At 41.2% G+C, this 21,915-nt stretch overlaps 1 long non-coding RNA gene across 1 annotated transcript; it reads left to right on the top strand.

Moving 5' to 3' along the window:
* The first annotated feature begins 1,223 nt into the window (after positions 1–1,223).
* On the top strand, positions 1,224–14,012 carry LOC115945282 (uncharacterized). Its single transcript, XR_004549704.1, has 3 exons — positions 1,224–1,242; positions 10,172–10,228; positions 12,856–14,012. It is a non-coding gene; the product is annotated as an uncharacterized lncRNA (long non-coding RNA).
* The last annotated feature ends 7,903 nt before the right edge of the window (positions 14,013–21,915 follow it).

Below are 21,915 nucleotides of genomic sequence, written 5' to 3'. Positions count from 1 at the left end.
TAAAATAGATGCAGTTATTATACCACAATATAACAGTAGTACATAGGAAAGAATTCGTTTTCATATCAACATCAATATTCATTTAAATTAATTTGAAAAGAAATACAGTGTGTCCCTCTGCAATGCTGTAGAATTCTTTGGTGCTGAAGCAAAGTTGTGTTGTGTCTACTCCGATGGGGAAGGGAGGAAGGCATCTTGCTGTCCTGTTGCAGAGGACAACCTACACCAATGCTGCATTTTTTCCTTGCTAGAAAGACTGCGCTGTGTTTTTGTTACAGACTGTTTATGACAGCTAATGAAAAAAAAAATCTGCTTTGATAATTTTTATCCATCTTACACAGCCTTTCAAAGTTTCTTACTGCCTTGTCTGAATTCTTCTCAAATCTTTATTATGTTCCTGTTGGGAAAGTGCATATTGAAGTAGTAATAGATTTTTTTTTAAGTAATTTGGGTGATTTTGGTGCTGAACATATGCAAGAGAAGACCCTATAATTTTAGAAGTATCTAACTGAACTAGCACAATATCCAGGGTTTTTTAAAGAGCTTTAGCAGATTTATGGTTAGTTAATGGTTATGGCTTACCCCATTTATGGTTACCTAAAATGACCATTGTAAATCAAAACCCCTAGCAGGAAACAAAAATAATTTCTTTATGTTCTGAAAAGTATTAAAATACACAAACACTGCTGAATTTTAAAGGGTTGGTCAACATGATATTGGCCAAAATGGCTCCCAAAGCAGACAATTCAGTATCTTTTTATCTTCAGAGAATTTAAGTGCACATAATACTAATAGTTGATCCTATAGACAAAACCTATCCCCCTGGAAATGGTTTTGTAAAACAACCCATTACTTAGTTTCCTGTTATAGTGGAGTCAGCAGCAAGGAATTTTCCTATAGTTTGAGCAGGAATGGTTCATTTGTCCAGTGCAAATCCAGATGCCTCTGTACATGTGCAGGACCAACCCTCCACCTGCTCCCATTTTTTTTGCGGACTGGTGTCATGGGTTCAGCAGTAGCTCATGCTCTGCCAGGGAGGAGGGAGAGATAGGGCGCCTGGTCTGGGCTAGTCGGGGAGGTATTCCATACCACAGCACGTCCTGCTCGGGGAGGGGACTGGAAGCTGGCCGGGAGGGAAGGGGTTAACACGCCGGGCTGGGCTCGGGGAGGCAACTGGAAGCTGGCCAGGAGGGGAGGGGGAAGCTCTCTCTCTCTTCCGGACTGGCCTCGTGGCGGCGGGTGGTATTGTATTCTCTCTCCCTGTTTGTCTCCTCTTACATTGATTTGTTATTGGTACCGGTAGTTATTTCGGTTATACCTTGATTGCTGGACTGATTTTACCTCGATCCGTGGGAGTTGTATTCATCTGGCTCTCCTTCCTATCCCTCCGGGAGTGGGAAAGTGAGGGGGGGAGGGAAAACAAAGGGGAAACTGCGCAGATTTAGTTTAAACCACGACAACTGGACACAAGATCTTGGTACAGCTGAGAGATAAGTCATTGCCTGTGGTCAAGGGAAGGTTACAGCCATCTCACTGCTACTACTCAGTAGACAAAATGGGCAAGAAATGAAATAGTTTCTGTATATACCTTTGTCCTTGCCTGGGCAGCAACATCACCCATTAAAATCAAGTTCTTTGTTACTAAATGGACATGAGATGAGTATGTTTATGAGATAAATTACTTGAGATAAAATAAGAAATCTCCTGAAAAGCAGACAATTGAACCTAAATCCCACAAGGATATCTTACAACCCTTAGCATCGCTTCTTCATCTTCTTCTAAAAAAAAAGAAAAAAAAAAGAAAAGAACTCACAAAACTAATCTGCTTCTGTATAGATTTTTGTGGTAGGAAAATATAGAGCTGTATTTAACCAAGCCTTTACAAGATCATTAAGCTGCCTTACAATTATTAGTTTCCGGTGGTGTTTGGGTTTCATAATCACAATAAACATACAAGGGAAAGTTGAACCTACCAGGAAAGGCACTGTCCTCTATCACAAAGAGCATATTACTGCTATCTGGGTGCAGGAGATATATTGCAAGGTGCACCCAATACATTTTCATAGAAAACCTAGATTTCTGTGAAATGTTGGAATTTCTATTTCTGTTTTATCATATCTCAGACATTTCATCCAGCTGTTCCTTACAAAGTTAAATCAGGGCCATTCCAAACTAAGTAATAAATAAGGCATCTCTAATTTTCAGGAATTAGAAATGCAAGACCTAGATTAAGCAATGTAGAGTATTTGTATCAAATATTGCATTGTTCCATCAATCTGGCAATTGGAGAAGTGCACAGTAGGGTTTCATTCTAATGAGGCTGAGTAGTAGAGGAAAACAATCTCATTATTGGTCCCATAATATTTTGCCTTCTTACCTTATTATTCTCTTGGAAAAGAGAGAAGAATTTATAAAATTTTGCCAAATGCTCTTCACAGCATAAAGCAATATTTTCCCTACCAAAAAAGCAAAAAAAAAAATGTTCATGTCTCTATAGTGAAACTTTATATTTCACTTATTTTACAGTAAAATACTCTTGTAGTAATTTTTGTACATAGAGATGTGCTAAAAATTATTTGTAATCAATGCCTACACATTAAGAAAAACATACTATAAAAAGGGATACTATTGCAAGAAAAACAATGCATCAGCTCAGATTTATTGAGCTATCTAGCCATGTGGTTAATAGCAGATGCCAATGAAAAACTGCAACGAATAGCCTTATAGTTAAACTTGTGTAGAATAAACTCTCAGCCTCCAGCAATATTTGGATCAGAGAATTCCTGAATAAAAAGCAGTACCTAATATTGACAGGCAGGTGATATTGATTACAAGACAAAAAAAAGCCTTTTGATTTTTGTTCATTAAGTTTTTAATCTACAGGGGTTATTTAACTCTAGTTAAAAGGCATTCTTCTTAAATGTGTGCACTGACTGCCCTTTTACTACAGGGAGTAGTAACTCTATTCCCATGGAATTTAAAACCACTGGGACATGGCATTAGGCTTTTGAAATATCTTTCTCCACAATTATGGATATGCAGTACTGTTGACGTCCAGAAATATCTATGTTGAGATCCTGTTATAATTTTTGTATTGTCATAGTTACTGTGCAACTATTTTTAGTTTCAAATATCAATCATTCACTTGCAAGAAGAAAATGGTCTAAATGTAGTACAACCTAGATAGTATAAACCTACCTAGTTTCTAAGTTATTGGAATATCTAAAATAACCTGTTTCAAATACAAAATGGAATGTATTTTTCATATTCTAGAAGAGAAAAAAAAGTGGATGAACCAAATTTGTAGACCTTTCCCAAAAGTTCAAACCTGTACTAAAATTAAGTATGAGATGCTACACGATACAAGGATTTTTATTTCTTTTTAAAGTTACCTAGAGGTGTGAAAGGGTTCTTCTGCCAACTTTAAAAAAAGCTATAATGATATATCCTGTGACAGAAGAGATGACATGTTTGTGATTTTGACAACTTAGGGCCTCTTTTGTATACCAAAATGTTCTAAAGTATAACAGTAATTTTATTTGGAAATATAATGCAATATATACAATATAGTTCCCCCTCTCACCCCATTTTATTTGTGGTACTTAAACATTTCTGTGTGAGCAGAACTTTTGCAGTTCCTTTTTAATAATGAATGCATTGCACTTGAGGGCAAAATGTTTCTCACATAAATTTGGAAACTATGAAATGTCTCCGCTGTTTCCCCAGGAAACCACTCTGAGCCTAATCTCTCTGGGCAACTGTAGTAGAGGAGCATGTGGTGCCAATGCTTTATTACTGGCACTGATAAAGAACTTCTCACATAAATTATCATTTAGAAAAGATTACCATAAAATCAAATCTGGAGACTTGTGAAGACCTCCCGTATCTCTGATAACATCCACAATAATAGCAGAAATACAAAAATAGCTTATTTGATCTTCTGCATTTCACAGATCTCAGCATACACCAGTTAAATATGAGCAGAAGGAGTAGCCAAGAGAGCTTGGGCTGCTGGGCTCACTGGGGCTGTGAGCTGACAGCATGCAGAATAGCATAGATGAGAAACCTGCCAAGGAAATTGACACTGATATGAATACAAACATTTTATACAGATCAAGGGATAATGAACACCATGAGGCAATCTTTGTTCATCCAAAAACCTCACTTAGATCATTCAAACCCATAAAGAGCAGAATAGCTTCATCTGACCTCATAAAAGCTAAGTCTTTTCTTTCAAGTTTGTTAGTCTATTCCCGTCCTGCTGGTTATGCCTGCTAAGGCTCTATAAACATGGTTTGAACTCCATGGTCCAGCTCCCTGCTTCTTTCTTTTTGTATAGGTACAAATTTCTCTTTACTGCTAAATATTTTGGGAGGCAGTATCTCATCTGTCCTTGAGAGAGATTCATTTCAGAATGGGATTGTGGCATGGCAGATTCATAGGAAGAGATTTCCACATGACATCTCCTTCAAATGCCCAAACCCTGATTTGTGCTGGAATACAGAATTTCAATAAAACCTGAAAAATTCTCTTGATGTTCTGATCAGCATTAGAGTGATACAGAAGATACATTTAACATCTGGATATGAGTGCTACATCTCAGCCTTACAGTAATAGAAAACACAGAATCATAGAACAGTTAGGGCTGGAAATGACCTTAAGATCATCTAGCTCCAACCCCCCTGCCATGGGCAGGGACACCTCACACTAAACTGTATCACCCAAGGCTTCATCCAACTTGGTCTTGAACACTGCCAGGGATGGAGCATTCACTACCTCCCTGGGCAACCCATACCAGTGCCTCACCACCCTAACAGTAAAGAATTTCTTCCTTATATCCAATCTAAACTTCTCCTGTTTAAGTTTTAACCCATTATCCCTTGTCCTATCACTACAGTCCCTAATGAAGAGTCCCTCCCCAGCATCCCTGTAGGCCCAATTCAGATACTGGAAAGCTGCCATGAGGTCTCCATGCAGCCTTCTCTTCTCCAGGCTGAACAGCCCCAAATTTCTCAGCCTGTCTTCATATGGGAGGTGCCCCAGTCCCCTGATCATCCTCATGGCGCTCCTCTGGACTTGTTCCAACAGTTGCATGTTCTTTTTACGTTGAGGACACCAGAACTGTACATAATACTCCAAGTGAGGTCTCACAAGAGCAGAGTAGAAGGGCAGGATCACCTCCTTCGACCTGCTGGTCACTCTTGATGCAACCCAGGATGAGGTTGACTTTCTGGGCTGCGAGCACACACTCCCAGCTCCTGTTAAGTTTTTCATCAACCAACACCCCCAAGTCCTTCTCCACAGGGCTGCTCTAAATCTCTTCTTTGCCCAGCCTGTAGCTGTGCCTGGGATTGCTCCAACCCAGGTGTAGGAGCCTCCACTTTGTATGGCTAAACTTCATAAAACTGACATCAGCCAACCTCACAACCGTGTCAAGGTCCCTCTGGATGGCATTCCTTCCCTCCAGTGTATCAACCAAACCACACAGCTTGGTGTCATCAGCAAACTTGCTGAGGGCGCACTCAATCCCACTGTCCATGTCACTGACGAAGATGTTGAACAAGACCGGTTCCAACACCAATCCCTAAGGGACACCACTCGTTACTGGTCTCCAGCTGGACCACAGCCATTGACCACAACTGCTTGCGTGCAGCCATCCAGCCAGTTCTTTATCCACCGAGTGGTACACCTATCAAATTGATGTCTCTCCAATTAAAGAGACAAGGATGTCATGTGGGACAGTGTCAAACACTTTGCACAAGTCCAGGTAGATGACATCAGCTGTTCTACCCTTGTCCATCAGTTCCATAGCCCCATCATAGAAGGCCACCAAATTGGTCAGATAGGATTTCCCTTCCATGAAGCCACGCTGGCTGTCACCAAGCACCCTGTTGTTTTTCATGTGCCCTAGCATGCTTTCCAGGACAATCTGCTCCAGGATTTTGCCAGGCACAGAGGTGAGGCTGGCTGCTCTGTAATTCCCCGGGCCATCCATTTTCCCCTTCTTGAAAATGGGGGTTATATTTCCCTTTTTCCAATCATTGGGAACTTCACCTGTCTGTCATGATTTTTCAAATATGATGGCCAGTGGCTTTGCAACTTCATTCGCCAGCTCCTTCAGGCCCCGCAATGGGTTTCATCAGGTCCCGTGGACTTGTGTATGTTCAGGTTCTTAAGATGGTCTCGAACCAGGTCCTCTCTTATAATGGTCCCAAGGTCTTCATTCTCACCATCCCTGAGTCTGTCTTCCAAGACTTGGGTGATGTGGTCAGAGCCTTTGCCAGTGAAGACCAAGGCAAAAAAGTCATCATGTACCTCAGCCTTCTCCAAATCTGGGGTAGCCAGTTCTGATAGCTTCCGGAGGGGACCTGTGTTGCCCCTAGTCTAACTTTTATTCACTACATAGCTATAGAATCCCTTCCTGTTATCTTTAACATCCGTAGCCAAGTTTAATTCTAACTGGGCCTTAGCTTTCCTAACCTGGTTCCTAGCTTCCCAGACAACATCCCTGTATTCATCCCAGGCCACCTGTCCTTGTTTCCACCTTTTATAAGCCTCTTTTTTCTTGTGAATTTTTCTCAGCAGCTGCTTATCCATCCAAGGAGGTCTCCTGGCCCTCCTGCTGCACTTCCTTCTAGTCGGGATGCAACACTCCTGAGCTTGTAGCAGGTGATCCTTGAATATCAGCCAAGAGTCTTGGCCCCCCCTGCCCTCTAGGGTTATATCCCATGGGACCTTGCTAGGCAGGTTCCTGAAGAGGCCAAAGTCTGCTCTCTTGAAGTCCATGGCAGTGACATTGCTGCACGCTCTTCTCACTGCCCTGAGGATCTCAAATTCAACCATCTCATGATCACTGCAACCAAGGCTGTCCTGAAGTGTCACATTTCCAACCGGCCCTTCCCTGTTGGTGAGCATGAGATCAAGCATGGCACCTCTCCTTGTCATCTACTCTATTACTTTCAGAAGGAAGTTGTCTTCCACACAATCAAGGAACCTTCTGGATTCCTTGTGCTGGGCCGTACCATCCCTCCAACAGATACCATGATGGTTGAAGTCCTCCATGAGAACTAGGGCCTGCAAGCATGAGGCTGTTCCTATCAGTCTATAGAGTGCTTCATCCACAGGTTCCTCTTGATCAGGTGGTCTGTAATAGAACCCCACAGTAATGTCTCCCATCGCTGTTCTCCTTTTAACCCTGACCCACAAACTCTGTTGTCTGGGGACAGGTGAGCAGTCAGAGTTCCATACTCTCCAGCCTATCCCTAACACAAATAGCAACTCCCCCTCCTCATCTGCCAGGCCTGTCTTTTCTAAAGGGCCTGTAGCTTTCCATTCCAACACTCAAGTCATAGGAGCCATCCCACCATGTTTCTATGACACCCTTATAAGCATGCACACATCTCTAATTCCTCTTGTTTGCTTCCCATTCTACAGGCATTCGTATAGAGGCATCTGAGCCAAACTCCAAATTAAACTGGCTCATTGGCTGGAGTGGCTGGAATATCTCTACATTGCTCTGAACATTTATTATAGGTGCTGTCAACTGACTGGGTGTGTTGGGATGGAATGATGCCCCCCCCCCAACACATCTAGATTAAAACACACTTTCCTGATTATTATAATTTTTCCTAGCATTATAGATACCCACATTTAAAATTTATGAAGTTTTCCAAGGTTTTAAATTTAAAAAAAAAAAACACAACAACCTGCTTACAGAAGTCCTTCTTTCCTTTTGATTTGTCCAGCAGATATTTCACATAGAAATGAATGAATCTGCTGGTGTGTTTCTTCATCTGGTGGCAAGGTCTCACTCTGTTCCCCACCCAGAAAGCCGCTTAGAACTGGAGCATTTCCTTAGGCACTGTATTGGCTCTCATCGCAGGGGTGGCTGGGAACAGGGCTAGTCATCACTTAAAAACTCAGTTTTTGTTCTTTGCTTGCCTCTACATATCCAACACACCACCCAGGTGTGCCTGCCCAGAAGTCATTCCTCCTCCTTTTCTCCAGCCTCTTCCTCTTCTGCAGTATTGACCACACTACAGACTTTTTAGGTCACTTCAGCCTACAGCCTGCAATCCCTGTTTTACCCTGACCTCCCTTCTAGCCACATGCATTAAGTTGTAATGGGAATCTATGATGTGACTGGTCTAGATACAGCTCCTAATGAAGAATTCGCATATAACTTTTTTCAGAGGATGTATATTGTCTTGTACTCTGGTTAATTGCACCTCAAAACTATGGCAAGGGCCACACTTCGTTATTGCTGCTGGTGTGAGAGAGACCATTCACTTTCACACACCATATAATGTTGTCACACAAAATATACCAGAATTTGTCTTGCAAGCACTTCTTTCTTGCAGATATCATCCCATTTCCAGCATTAGAATTACTGTCAGATTGCTAGCAACACAGACAAGGAGTCTGTGAAACTGAGAAAGTGTTTTGCACAATTCCCAATTTGTCAGCACTTTGCAAAGCTCTGACAGAATGATAGAATGGTTAGTGTTGGAAGGAACCTTACAGGTCATCTATTCCAACCCCTGTGCCATGGGCAGAGGAACCTTCCAGTAGACCAGCTTGCACCATCCAACCTGCCTTTGATCATTCCAGGGATGGGCAGCCACAGCTCTCAGCAATCTGTTCCAGTGTCTCACCACCCTCATAGTGAAGATTTTTTCCTAATATCTAGTCTAAATCTCCCCTTTCAATTAAAGCCATTACTTCTTGTCCTCTTCCTACCTGCCTTTGTAAAAAGTCCCTTTCCAGATTTCTTACAGGCCCCTTTTAGCTACTGGAAGCTGGACTAAGGTCTCCCCAAAGCCTTTTCTTCCCCAGGCTGAACAAGCCCAGCTGTCTCAGCCTGTCTTCATAGGAGAGGTACTCCAGCCCTCTGATCACCTCTGTGGCCCTCCTTTGGACTCTCTCCAAGAGGTCCACATTCCTCTTGTGTTGAGGGCTCCAGAGCTGAATGTAGTACTCTGGAGGAAGAGAATCTTAGAAGAGCAGAGTAGAGGGGAAGAGTCACCTTTGTTGACCTGCTGGCCATGCTTCTTGTGATACAGCACAGCATACAGCTGGCATTCTACACTACAAATACACACTGATGGCTCATGTTGAGCTTCTCATCAACCAACACCCCCAAGTCCTTCTACTCAGGAATGCTCAATCCATTCTCTACCGAGTGTAGTTGTGCCTGGGATTGCCCAGCCTCCAGTGCAGGACCTTGAACTTGGCCTCATTGAACTTCAGGAAATTTGTGCAGGTCCACCTCTCTAGCCTATCAAGGTCCCCCTATATGGCATCCCTTCCCTGCAGCATGTCAATTTCACCATACAGCTTGGTATCATTGGCAAACTTGCTGATGGCGCACTCAATCACATTGTCCATGTGGCCAGCAAAGATGTTAAACTGCACCAGTCCCAACACTGATCTCTAAGGAACAGCACTTATCAGTGATCTCTACCTGGGCATTGAGCCATTGACCACAAGTCTTTGAGTGCAGCCATCCAGCCTATTCCTTATCCACTGAGATACTCTATATGCACTACATGGCTATGTTAACAAAATAATTTTGTTCTGAATCAAATATTACTTGATCACATGACTTTAGTGTTTAGACAGTTTTGCAATTCATATGACACGTTTACAATAATTTCTAGCCACTGGCCAACAGCCATTTTTCCTGCCTTACACTTTACAGTTTCAACTTGTGTTTCATCAGCTGTCCTATATACATGTGTAGATGTGCATACATTAACATGTAGAGCAGAACCACAGAACCATATTTTAGAAAAACTAATCAGAGTTATACAATGGAAATATCTTCATCAACTACTGTATCTAAACCAGATTCTATATATTGCTCTGAGTGAGAACTTTTCTATGGCATTAGAAAGGTGAAAATAATATTTTTGGTAGATTCCTGCTTTACTTGATAGTGCAAAATATTACGTGGCACCCAGTTCCTTTAGATTGTCAAAATATTTAGTTGCACATTATAAAACAATGTTAAATGGCGTTTCAGGAGTTTGCAAGAGGGTCTTTGTTCCTTACATTTATTCACAGTTTTTTTCTCCTCACAATGCAATGTCCTTCTATGCAACAGCTCCTTCCTGGAGTTATTTTAAGGTTAACTGTAATAGATTTTTATTTTTCTTACTCTTGCATACAGATCTTGTTATCTAACAAATACAACAGCTGTCTTGGAAGCAGTACCTGGAGTATATAGGTAATGAATTTATATTCATATTTACTTTCATATGTGACAATCTTAGTTACTTAAAATATTTTGCCCATGAGGCAGCTGCTTTTATTTATTATTCAACTAGCTGGACAGCCAGTCCAATACTGCCAAAAACTTATCTGCTAAACAAATTATCCAGTTAAAAGTTTACTAGTTTGTAATCAATTTATAGATCTATGTTGAAAAAATAACGTGCTTACTTATGAGGAAAAAAAAAGAAAAAAGTGGATTACAGAGAGCTTGAAAATAAGATTTCATTGCACATTTTGTGGCAAATTTACCAACAGTTAAAATATCACCTGTAATTTACAGTAGCTCATAGCTCTCCCAAGATAATGCCAGTATAAATTTAGAAAGATACCCAGCTGAACCATGACTAAGAGGAACAGGGAAAGTCTGTGCCACTTCCACTTTTATCTTGTTCGCTTATTCTTCCGACAGCCAAAACAGCTCCCTTTTTACTGAAAAAGTTGCTGTTTTGCTCAACACTGTTTTCTCTAGTTCTCTCTCACCTGGCCCAATTCTCCTATCTAAAGGAGCAGCTTTCCATCACTTTTCTTATCATGCATGTATATGTTTTCTATTTTCTGATTCCTTAGTAACACAAATTATCTTTTCTGTTGAATTCAGTACTTGAACAAGACTTGAGTAATTCATTGAAATCCACCAGCTACATTTAAACACATAGGCATGGCAAAGATTCATAAAAGCCAGGGAAACTAAGCCAGCTATTCATCTTGACATGTCATACCCATCCTGTTTCCAAAAGCAAACAATTCACATTTCAAGACTTTAGCTGTTATCCTTAACTGAGGGTAAAGGATCTAGTTTATTCCTTTGTCTATCAATCATGATCCCCACAGGCACACTTGGACTTTGCAATTTGTGTTCTCTGGAGTCAAGGGATCATACTAATCACTGAACTGAAACCTTCTTTAGAAAATACAATTTCTGTAGAACACAAAGAAGTCGGAGCAAAGGTATCTTGAAAACACATATACATACCTAGAAAATATTTATTCATGCAAACCATCTAAATTTCATTTCCTTTTGACTTTTCATGTAACATCTTCTAAATGTCGTTTATTGGATTTGCAGCCCTAACTTGGACTGTAAAGTAATTCAGCTACTTTATATAAAATAAGGGCATTTATTTTAACCTCTTGGCCTTGTATCTCCTTGATCTGGTCTAACAGTATCAGAAGACACAAAAGTCTTTGATATTGTCACATGCCAACATATTTTGCCGTGATGTACAGCACTTTTGAGAGTCACCATTTCTTATCTGTGTGCTTACTTCAGACCCATAATTTTAATTACATTATTAATTACAACAGAAACATAGCAAACTACAGCAATATAATCCTAAAGAAATCCTTCAAGCTAGGCTTAAAATAAATTTCCTTTTTTTGATTATGATGGAATGTATCAGGAGTTCAGAAAGCCTTTACCTATTTTATTTTAAATCTGATTGGCATAAGACTTAATCCAGCAAAATTTATGCCAGATGCGTATGTCTGTTATGGTTTCATATATGTTTTAGAAAGGCAAAAGAACAGAACTATAATGAAATTTCAAATGTAACAACTATGGAAATATTTCTAATGTTTAATGGTACTTACTAAGCTTAAACAAAGGCAAATGTATACATCTCCACAACTGGAATTTCCTGTCTTAGTATCAACAGCCTTAAAATAAGCATTCTGTATCATTTCCTGTGCATATTAATGATTTCTATAAAATTGTTCTTCATTATACACGTTCATTTTTTGCTGCTTTAGCGACACTTCAAGAGCTGTGGGGAGAAGAAAAGTGCTTATCCCTTTCATTAGCAGTCTATGTTAAACTTAATTCCCCTTACTCATCTACTTCTCTTTCAGGCAATCAGTCCTTTGCTGTCAAAGCAAACACACTGCTGGTCAATGGCAAATACTCCAAGGTTCATTAGAGTGATCCAGTTGATTAACTTGGGAGACTCTGCAGGGAAGAAAAATAGCCTTTTTTCCTTTCAAGATTGATCACCTTTAACAGAAATACTGTATTTCAGAATCTGAAATCTGTATTTATACAAATTTTAGAGTTTTAGGTTTTCTATGTGATTTCCTAAAAGGATAAGAATATACGAGTATTTTGCTATCCATAGCATTGTAATAATTTGAATCCTATCTCTCCCATCCCAGTATGAAAAGACTTCACAAATGAATGACGAGCAGATGGCATATAATTTTCTCAGCTGAAGACTCTTGGATTGCATTTGCCACTCACTGAATGCTGGCAGAAAAGCACTTTTGTACCCAAGTGAATAGTCTGCATAGTTTCTATATTCTCTGACAGTATTTAACAGCTACTAGTAAACATAATAAAGGCTTATTTCAAGCAGATTTTTTTTGTTTATTGTTGTTGCTGTTGTAAATATCACTGCAGTCATCAATGCCATCAGTTCTTTTATTTTGCTCTCTGAGATGTATTTTGATGCACAGCTTCAGTCTGCCTGCAGTATGACTGTTGGCTACTTCCAGGTATTTCCCTCTCCTGGCTGTCCTTATTCTCACAGCCTGTGGTTAATGTCCATTGAGTCAAACACTTTTTCTCATTTTTTTTTCACCATTCAGCAGAAGTTTGGCTTACCAGTTATGCTGTTTCCATGATAGCTGATGTATTAGTGACATTCATGTGCAATGCAGAGCGGACGTTACTGGGGTGTTTTGGAGGCAATCTAGTGGTCCACAGAGATGATGCTCTAACATATGGTGCCTTCTCTGGGTAAGTTCTCAGCTACTACCTAAAGCAAGTGGTGCAGATATCTCCAATTTGGCACCACTGCTTTTATTTCAAACACCTTTCTTAACTCTATTTTCACTTTCCTTATGCTTTTATGCACAACCTCTCACAACATTATCAACTGACTTTGATTTGACAATTGCATTTTCCTGAGTTATGCAAGTAACTACAAGAGATGCTACTGTGATCCAATGTGACATATGGGCCAGTGCCTTCCATTCACAATGCAAAGCTACCTATCTTATCAGCAGCTGAAATGATCTGTTAGTAAAATAACTAATGTACAGCGAGATTTATCAGAAACTTTTTTTCATATCTTAGAAAATCTAGAAACCACTGCTCCTACTTGAGGTACCAGAAACACTAACTCATAGCCTGTGCACAGTGGAACTATTGTCCATCAATATCATATACTTTATGTCGTTCCAGTCCTCCTAGGATGTAAAAAATCAACAAGCTTTTGTAAGTAACTTCTCAAGTAACAGCTTTTTGGGTTTTGAGGTTGGGGGTCATGAGAATTATCCTTTTTCCAGATTGTTCTACTATTTCCAACTTAGCAAACAGATTAGTGGGTTCATTGTTGCAAGTGCTCTACTCTCAGCAAAAACTTTCTAGATCCTTGAAAAAGCTTTAATCACTTATCCAGGCTTTTCTGCTATTGGAGCAGATATCTAAAGCATGAAACTCATGCAGGGAGCCCTTAGAAGTTTTGTATTGTTTCTACCACCTAAGGGGTAGATATTAAAATTTTCTTAATATTGAGCCAACTCAGTTCTTATCACAGTTACACAAAACCACTGCATAATTCAATAGACAAATTGTCTGAATCTAATCCCATAAAAAGAGAAATTATGACATGTTTTTAAAATCTAGACTTAATAGATAGCCAAATGGCTACAAACCACATCAGGCTGAATGAATCAGATACCATCTGTGATAAAAGGCATGTTGAATAATACAGTCTAGATGCAAAGCATATTGAACAGAACAAAACATATCATAGAATAGATTTATAGCCTATAATACACACAGAAATTCTACTGAAATAGATCAGCTCTGTCAAGTAACACTGCTTTCATCTACTGTCCAGGAGCACTGCACCACTTTGACTCATTTAGCAGATCAGTTAACATGCTATTCCTGATTTCATGCAGTGATGATTAAGCATGCAAAATATCCAGACAGTTGGCAACTGCAATAAATAAAAAAAGCTTTGCTCAATTTTGCTTTATGTACTTGCACCACAATTTAAAGAAGAAAGAAAAAGTTTGAATTCATCATGTACAGTAATCTGCTATGATAACTTTGGATCTTCAGGTTTCGTAAGCATTCCAAGACAAGACAGCAAATTAAGCTTTAACAGACTGTTACGAACCCACTATCAGGGGATGTTGTATGCACACTAAGATTAGTTTCTATTGAGAAATTTTCAGTCGAAAATTGTCCAAAGCTGTAACCAAAGTAATGGTGAGATGAACTGCATTAATCAAACAAGATTTGGCACAATTGCCTAAGATGCTTAAAGTACTTTTATATATGCTGTTCCAGACTGTGCACCAGAGACTCATCAAATATAGTAAACATCTGCTGGTTTAAGGATTATGGACTCTATTTTCTAAATTTATAATGCTTGGATACCACTTTTAGTCACCAAGACCTGACTTGAAGCTTAAATGGAAGCTTCAACTGCCCCCCAAAATGAATACATAAAGCCACCCTAATGAATTCTACCAGTATTTTATTGTATGCCTGATCATGACAAATAGCTCATGATATACAATGTAACAGCAGGATCTTGAACAGTGAAGCAATTTTAACCACAATTTCATATTTTCACAGAATCATTGAATAACTTGTGCTGGATGGGACCTTAAAGATCACCTAGTTCCAACCCCCCTGCCATGGGCAAGGACACCTTCCATTAGACCAGGTTGCTTTAAGTCCAACCTGTCCTTGAACACTTCCATGGATGGGGCGTCTACGACTTCTCTCAGCAATTCTTTCCAGTGCCTCACCAGCCTCATAATGAAGAATTATTTTCTTTGCCCACCATGTGTCATAAAGCAACAGAAAAATAAAGTCAATTCTGAAGATCTGGAGTTGAATCTGTTGATTAGCTGTCCCCTTACACCAGCAGAGGAGCTGAGTTGTACATATATAGGATACAGGCTATATAGTCACTATATATGAATGTCAATTTTGTTATAGCGCCTTGAATTCACACCACTGCACACACTTAAAAGATCCTTCCTGGTTCAGGTAGCTTGTATCATAACTGTCCCAGTAATAGCATGGAATAAAATACACATCACAGCATTTGTTCATTTTATCAGAAGTTTCTAGTAGAAAACAAACTGCAATATTTACAACACTTTTCAAACGTGGAACTTTGGAAACCTTTTTTGCTGTTTAATCTGAACATTTCAGAGAGTATGAAATCAGAAGGCCTCTAAGGTCTCATGCCTGTGCACTTTCATTTATTTAAAAATTAATCATAGACTAAAGGAAAGAGCAGTAGTTCATTCCCACAAGAACTGACTTAAATTCTGCTGTCTTAATTTTGTTGCTGCCTTTACTTTTAATAAAATACAGTGATTTAAGAGTGACTGATGGTAGTGAGAATTATCAAATTAAAAGGAATTTGGGAAAAAAAAAAGGTTTTTGTATAGCTGTCATACGACAGTTTTCATTTTTATGCATATTTAGAAAACACACCAAAGAAAACATAAAAGTGTAAACTCTGTAAGTAAAGCATTTTAATTTATTTAATAAATATTTCCCCTAAGCCATTAATTGCAGATCCTGTAAACAATAAGTGTTAGTGCAACGTGAAATTTGCTTGCTTGCATGCTTTCTTCTTGTTCCACCTATGGGTTCTTTTTCAGCTGGTGAATTCACTGAATGAAAGAAAATCTTTCAGCTTCTTTTGTGCATGGAGACCGAGTTCTGCCAGAAATCTTTCAGAGATCTCTTCTGTTAAAATGGAAACCCATGCAATGTGTTCCTGTGTTTGAGCTAAATCTATGTCATGTATTGTCATGGTTTGAGCATGTTTTGAGGTTGTTTTTGTTCAAGGTTTTTTCCAGCCAGGTGGAGGGGGGGAGTCCGGGAGGAAGGAGAGACAGGACACCTGACCCAGGCTAGCCAATGAGGTATTCCATGCCATAGCACGTGATGCCCAGGATGCATACTGGGAGAGAGAGAGCTGGAGGGGTAGAGCTCTGTAGAGGAAAATGGAGAAGGGAGCACGCGGTGCTCAGCCGGGCAGGGTGGAGTGAGTTATGGGTTGGTGGCTGGTGGGGTGTTGTATTCTCTTCACTTGTTGTTTGCTGTATCATTATTATTTGTAGTGGTAATGGCAGTGGTGATTCTGTGTTATGCCTTAGCTATTAAACCGTTCTTATCTCAATCCGTGGGGGCTACATTCTTTGGATTCTCCTTCATAACTCTCCGGGAGTTGGGGGACTTGGTTTAAACCACGACATGTATTCACATCTCTCTCACTTAGAGAATCAATGTGTAAATCTTCTTCCTAAACATGCTCTATGAAAACTGTGTTGCTGAAAAAAAATTAACCAGATCTCATATGTTTCAAAGGGTACACTTTCTTTAACAGATTTTTTTTTTAACCTAGAGAATATGAGCAGCAAACAATCCTGAAATCATATGAGCCTCACCAAGGAGAAATAAACCATAAGGATTTCAAATGGATGTGTCCTCTCCCAGTTCCTGAAGTTACAGAAACTTACTGATATCCTTGCTTCTTTTAAAAAAAGAACTTTCTCCTTTTCATGACTGCAAGGAAAAGCTAGGAACTATATACCAAGCTGCAAAGATATCTTCTTGATCCTTAAAAAACATCTCAGAGTAACAGAAACATCAGTCATGTTAGTGCAGCTGACCTACCCCTAGGGTTCAGCTTGAAGAATATCTGTGTACAAGTGTAAGCAAAATTAAGACTTCTTTCAGGAAACTACAGATGAACCACACTGTTATCCTGAGTAAGAATATGAAAGAGGGTCATGACAAACCCTGGGTCTTGATGCAGCTACAGAAGTAATTCAATCAGTTCCAGGCATCAAAGAATCTGTCTCAAAATCAGAAAACACTTGTGTTGCTCACAAGAAACATTTTGTTTCATAATGCCATATATTGTTTAAAATACTAAATATCTTTCTGGTTTTCAAAGGAACACATTAAAATATTAATGTTTTTACAAATATGCATAGGTCAGCAAAAATGCTTGGAAACCAGAAAATGCTCATTTTCACACCCTTGAATGTCGGCATGCTGAGGTGGTTATTTTGCACTGCTGTCACTCACTGTCGAGCAGTCATTATTACTTCACATGCAACCCCCAAAGCCAGTCTTTCTTTGCTATACCAGATCAAAAAATCTCTGAATACAATCTGGCAATACTTTCAAAGCACTTTCTTATGCTAATTTCCAATTCTTATGTTAACTTCCAATGTATTTTAATATATAAATTAAGAAAGCAAACAATGCATGCTCCCTGCAAGAAAATGCAACTCAGTAACTTGAGGGAAGTTCCTACCTGTGCTGGAATCAATGCTGGCTTTATGCCTGGAGACCACAGGTGACTTTGGGGCTGGCAAGAGGTACACAGTGACAGTCTCTCACTTGGTTATCACCAACTGCACCATAGTTCATCATATCGATAAAATACACTCCCACTAACTTCTTCTATACTTTCCCAGGTATACATGTAGGTACAGACAATAGGGTAGACTTCCCCCAGTCTCTTCAGATGGACATGTTGCAGAAATACACAAACCAGGAGATTAATTATATATGATTTAGATTATATCAACTGTGCAATTAATTATTAGAATTAATAGATCCAACTTAATTGCACTTAAAATCAGAACAGCTGAATTATTAAATAATTCTATAAACTATTTCTTTCAAAGGTGCCTAGTAAGTGACATTATATGGGCTTATTGTTCCCTATCAACCGGAGCGGAGCGGGGGGAGATCAGTGTCCAAGAGCCTCACCACAGAGAGACAAGAGCCACTGAGGAGGTAGCCTCAAGTCCTCGACAGGACTTGCCTAAGAGCTCAGCTACCACGAGGAGGTGACTCACCAGGGGCGGAGACAGGAGGAGTGGCACCAACTGTGAGTGGTTAAAAATCTACCCAGGGAGTGCGCTGACCAGGAGCGCGGCAAACAGAGCGGGTCAAGGCAGTTTGTGCAGTAGTTCGCGCAGGCAGGCAAGCGGGATGGTGAGCACTCGCTGTACGACCAGGGTCCCGTCTGGGAGCTCTGCCTTGGCTGCCCCAGTGGTGGCAAGCGTAGGCACCCAGACAGAGCCGGTAAGTGGAGAGGTTGCGGTGCAGAGCTTGGAGTGTAGAGAGTGCCTGCACTGGTCTTGTGAGGGAAAGGTGCAGAATGGGCAGGGCTGTGCTTGCCGCTCCCTGATGGAGGTCCTCCTCCAGCAGGTGGCTGAGCTACGGCATGCTGTCAGTAAGCTGCAAGATGTCAGGGAAGCTGAGAGGAAACAGGACTGCTTTCTCCAAGACCAAACAGCACAGGGGCCTCAAGATTCCCCTCTAACTCATGGAGGAAAGAAGGGGGCTGTTGATCAGGGAAGCTGGGAATTAGTAAAAAAAAAAAAAAACAACACAAGGAGGAAGAGAGCAATAAAAAGCAAGGGGCTTCCTCCTAAATCTGCTGTATCCACCCAGAACCACTTTGCTGTCCTGCAGGGGGTCAATGAGGAAATGCACTTGCATCAGAAACAGTCGGCTGGTGCACTGGTACAGATCTCTACTGGTGCCGCCAGGAAAAAGCGGTGGGTTGTAGTAGTAGGGGACTCTGCCTTGAAAGGGACAGAAGCACTCGTCTGTTGGCCTGACCCGGTCGCAAGGGAGGTGTGTTGCCTACCTGGGGCACGGATCAGGGATGTTGCAGAGAGGCTGCCTGCTCTAGTAAGTCCCACGGACTATTACCCGCTTCTAGTGATACATGTGGGTGTTAGGGATATAGATAGTAGTAGCCTGAGGAATATAAAGAAGGACTACAGAGCTCTGGGAGAGGTGGTCAGGGGTTCTGGAGCTCAGATAGTCTTTTCGACAATTCTCCAAGACACAGGGGAGGACCTCCCAAAGGCAAGGAGGATTGGACAGGTTAATAAATGGTTAAAAGGGGGGTGTCATAGTCAAGGGTTTGGGTGTCTTGGACATGGGGCCCACATTTGTGGGCCAGGCCTACTGGGGGCTGGTGGAGCTGCTCTGATAAAGAAAGGGAAGAGTGGCTTTGCTGGGAGGCTTGCCAAACTTGTCAAGGATGCTTTAAACTAGTTATGCTGGGGGAGGGGAGCATCATTCCATCCCAACACACCCAGTCAGTTGCCAGCACCTATAATAAATACTCTGAGCAATGTAGTAATATTCTAGCCACTCCAGCCATTGAGCTGGATTCATTTAGAGCTCAGATCAGATGACTCTATACAAATGCCCGTAGCATGGGGAATAAACAAGAGGAATTAGAGATGTAGGCACATCTATGGGGCTATGATATAATAGGCATCACAGAAACATGGTGGGATGGCTCCTTTGACTGGAGTGTTGGAATGGAGGGTTATAGGCTCTTTAGAAAAGTCAGGCCCTGCAGGAGGGGAGGGGGAGTTGCCCTTTATGTTAGGGATAGGCTGGAGAGTATGGAACTCTGTCTGGGGACAGGTGATCAGTTAACAGAAAGTTTGTGGGTCAGGGTTAAGGGAAAATCGGTGATGGGACACATTACTGTGGGGATATGTTACAGACTGCCTGATCAAGAGGAACCTGTGGATGAAGAACTACAGACAAATAGGAAAAGCCTCACACTCACAGGCCCTTGTTCTCATGGGGGACTTCAACCACCCTGACATCTGTTGGGGCAACGGTACGGCCTGGCACAAGCAATCCAGGAGGTTTCTCTATTGTGTGGAAGACAACTTCCTTCTGCAAGCAATAAAGGAGCCGACACAAGCTTGCTACACAAGCCATCCTTATATAGTCCCTGGGCATACATACATATTCATGAGGCTACGTATGGATTACATCACTTTCCAGAAAGCTCCCCGCATGCGTACAGAATTGTGGTGGTGGTCTCTGAGGGTTGTTTACTTCTTCCAACAATCTTCATTACCTCTGGCAGCCTTTGAAGCACGTGCAGTAGATTCTTGTACCAGTTTAATTGGTTCGTTAGCACCAGAGATATAATAACCCTCCTATCCTCCTACTTATCAGTTAGTATACCCGTAGCCTATCATGGACACCTGCTATTCCCAGATACTCCTTATCCCTGTGTCCTGTTTTTCTAGACTGTTTTTCTTAAGACTACATCAACTATAACGACTTATCTTGTGCCAGTATGTTCTCTATCTGTACTCTATTTTTTTCTATGTATTATGCACCTCAGTAATTTTCCACTGCTACTGTTACAAAGCCATTGAACTTAACATTGCTTAAAACTAATTCTAAAGGTTTATATATTCCATTTTGTGATTTTGTGTTCCCCTTGTTTCACCTGCTTGACCTCGTGCTCACCAACAGGGAAGTGCTCGTTGTAAATGTGATTCTCCAGGGAAGTCTAGGATGCAGTGATCATGAGATGGTCGAATTCGAGGTCCTCAAGACAGTGAGAAGAGCATGCAGTAAGCTCACTGCCCTGGACTTCAAGAGAGCAGACTTTGGCCTCTTCAGGAACCTGCTTAGCAAGGTTCCATGGGATATAGCCCTAGAGGGCAAGGGGGCCCAAGACTCTTGATTAACATTCAAGGATCACCTGCTACAAGCTCAGGAGTGTTGCATCCCAACTAGAAGGAAGTGCAACAGGAGGGCCAGGAGACCTCCTTGGATGGATAAGGAGCTGCTGAGAAAAATTCACAGGAAAAAAGAGGCTTATAAAAGGTGGAAACAAGGACAGGTGGCCTGCGATAAATACAGGGATGTTGCCAGGGTAGTAAGGGACCAAGATAGGAAAGCTAAGGCCCAATTGGAGCTAAACTTGGCAAGGGATGTTAAAGATAATAGGAAGGGATTTTATAGGTATTTAGCGGCTAAAAAGCAGACTAAGGACAATGTAGGCCCCCTCCGGAAACTTTCAGGAGAACTGGCTACACAGGACTTGGAGAAGGCTGAGGTTCTGAATGGCTTCTTTGCCACAGTCTTCACTGGCAAAGGCTCTGACCACAGCACCCGAGTCTTGGAAGGCGGACGCAGGGACTGTGAAAACCTAGACCTTGGGCCCACTGTACATGAGGATCTGGTTCGAGACCATCTTAAGAACCTGAATGTACACAAGTCCATGGGCCCTGTTGAAATCCATCCACGGGTCCTGAAGGAGCTGGCGAATGAAGTTGCTAAGCCACTGGCCATCATATTTGAAAAATCATGGCAGACAGGTGAAGTTCCTGATGACTGGAAAAAGGGAAATATAACCCCCATATTCAAGAAGGGCAAAATGGATGACCTGGGGAATTACAGACCAGTCAGTCTCACCTCTGTGCCTGGCAAAATCTGGGAGCAGATTCTCTTGGAAGGCATGCTAGGGCACATGAAAAAGAGAAATGTGCTTGGTGACAGCCAGCATGGCTTTACTAGGGGAAAATCCTACCTGACCAATTTGGTGGCCTTCTATGACGGCTACAAAAGTGATGGACAGGGGTGGAGCAGTTGACGTCATCTACCTGGACTTATGCAAAGTGTTCGACACTGTCCCACATGACATCCTTGTCTCTAAATTGGAGAGTCATCAATTTGATAGGTGTACCACTCGGTGGATAAAAACTGGCTGGATGGTCGCACTCAAAGAGTTGTGGTCAACGGTTCAGTGTCTGGCTGGAGATCAGTAACGAGTGGTGTCCCTCAGGGATCGGTGTTGGGAC

The sequence above is a fragment of the Melopsittacus undulatus genome, chromosome 6 (genome assembly GCF_012275295.1).
Source record: "Melopsittacus undulatus isolate bMelUnd1 chromosome 6, bMelUnd1.mat.Z, whole genome shotgun sequence".
In the NCBI taxonomy this organism is placed as follows: domain Eukaryota; kingdom Metazoa; phylum Chordata; class Aves; order Psittaciformes; family Psittaculidae; genus Melopsittacus; species Melopsittacus undulatus.
Note: the sequence above shows the minus strand (reverse complement) of the source record. Positions and strands in the feature narration are given on the sequence as shown.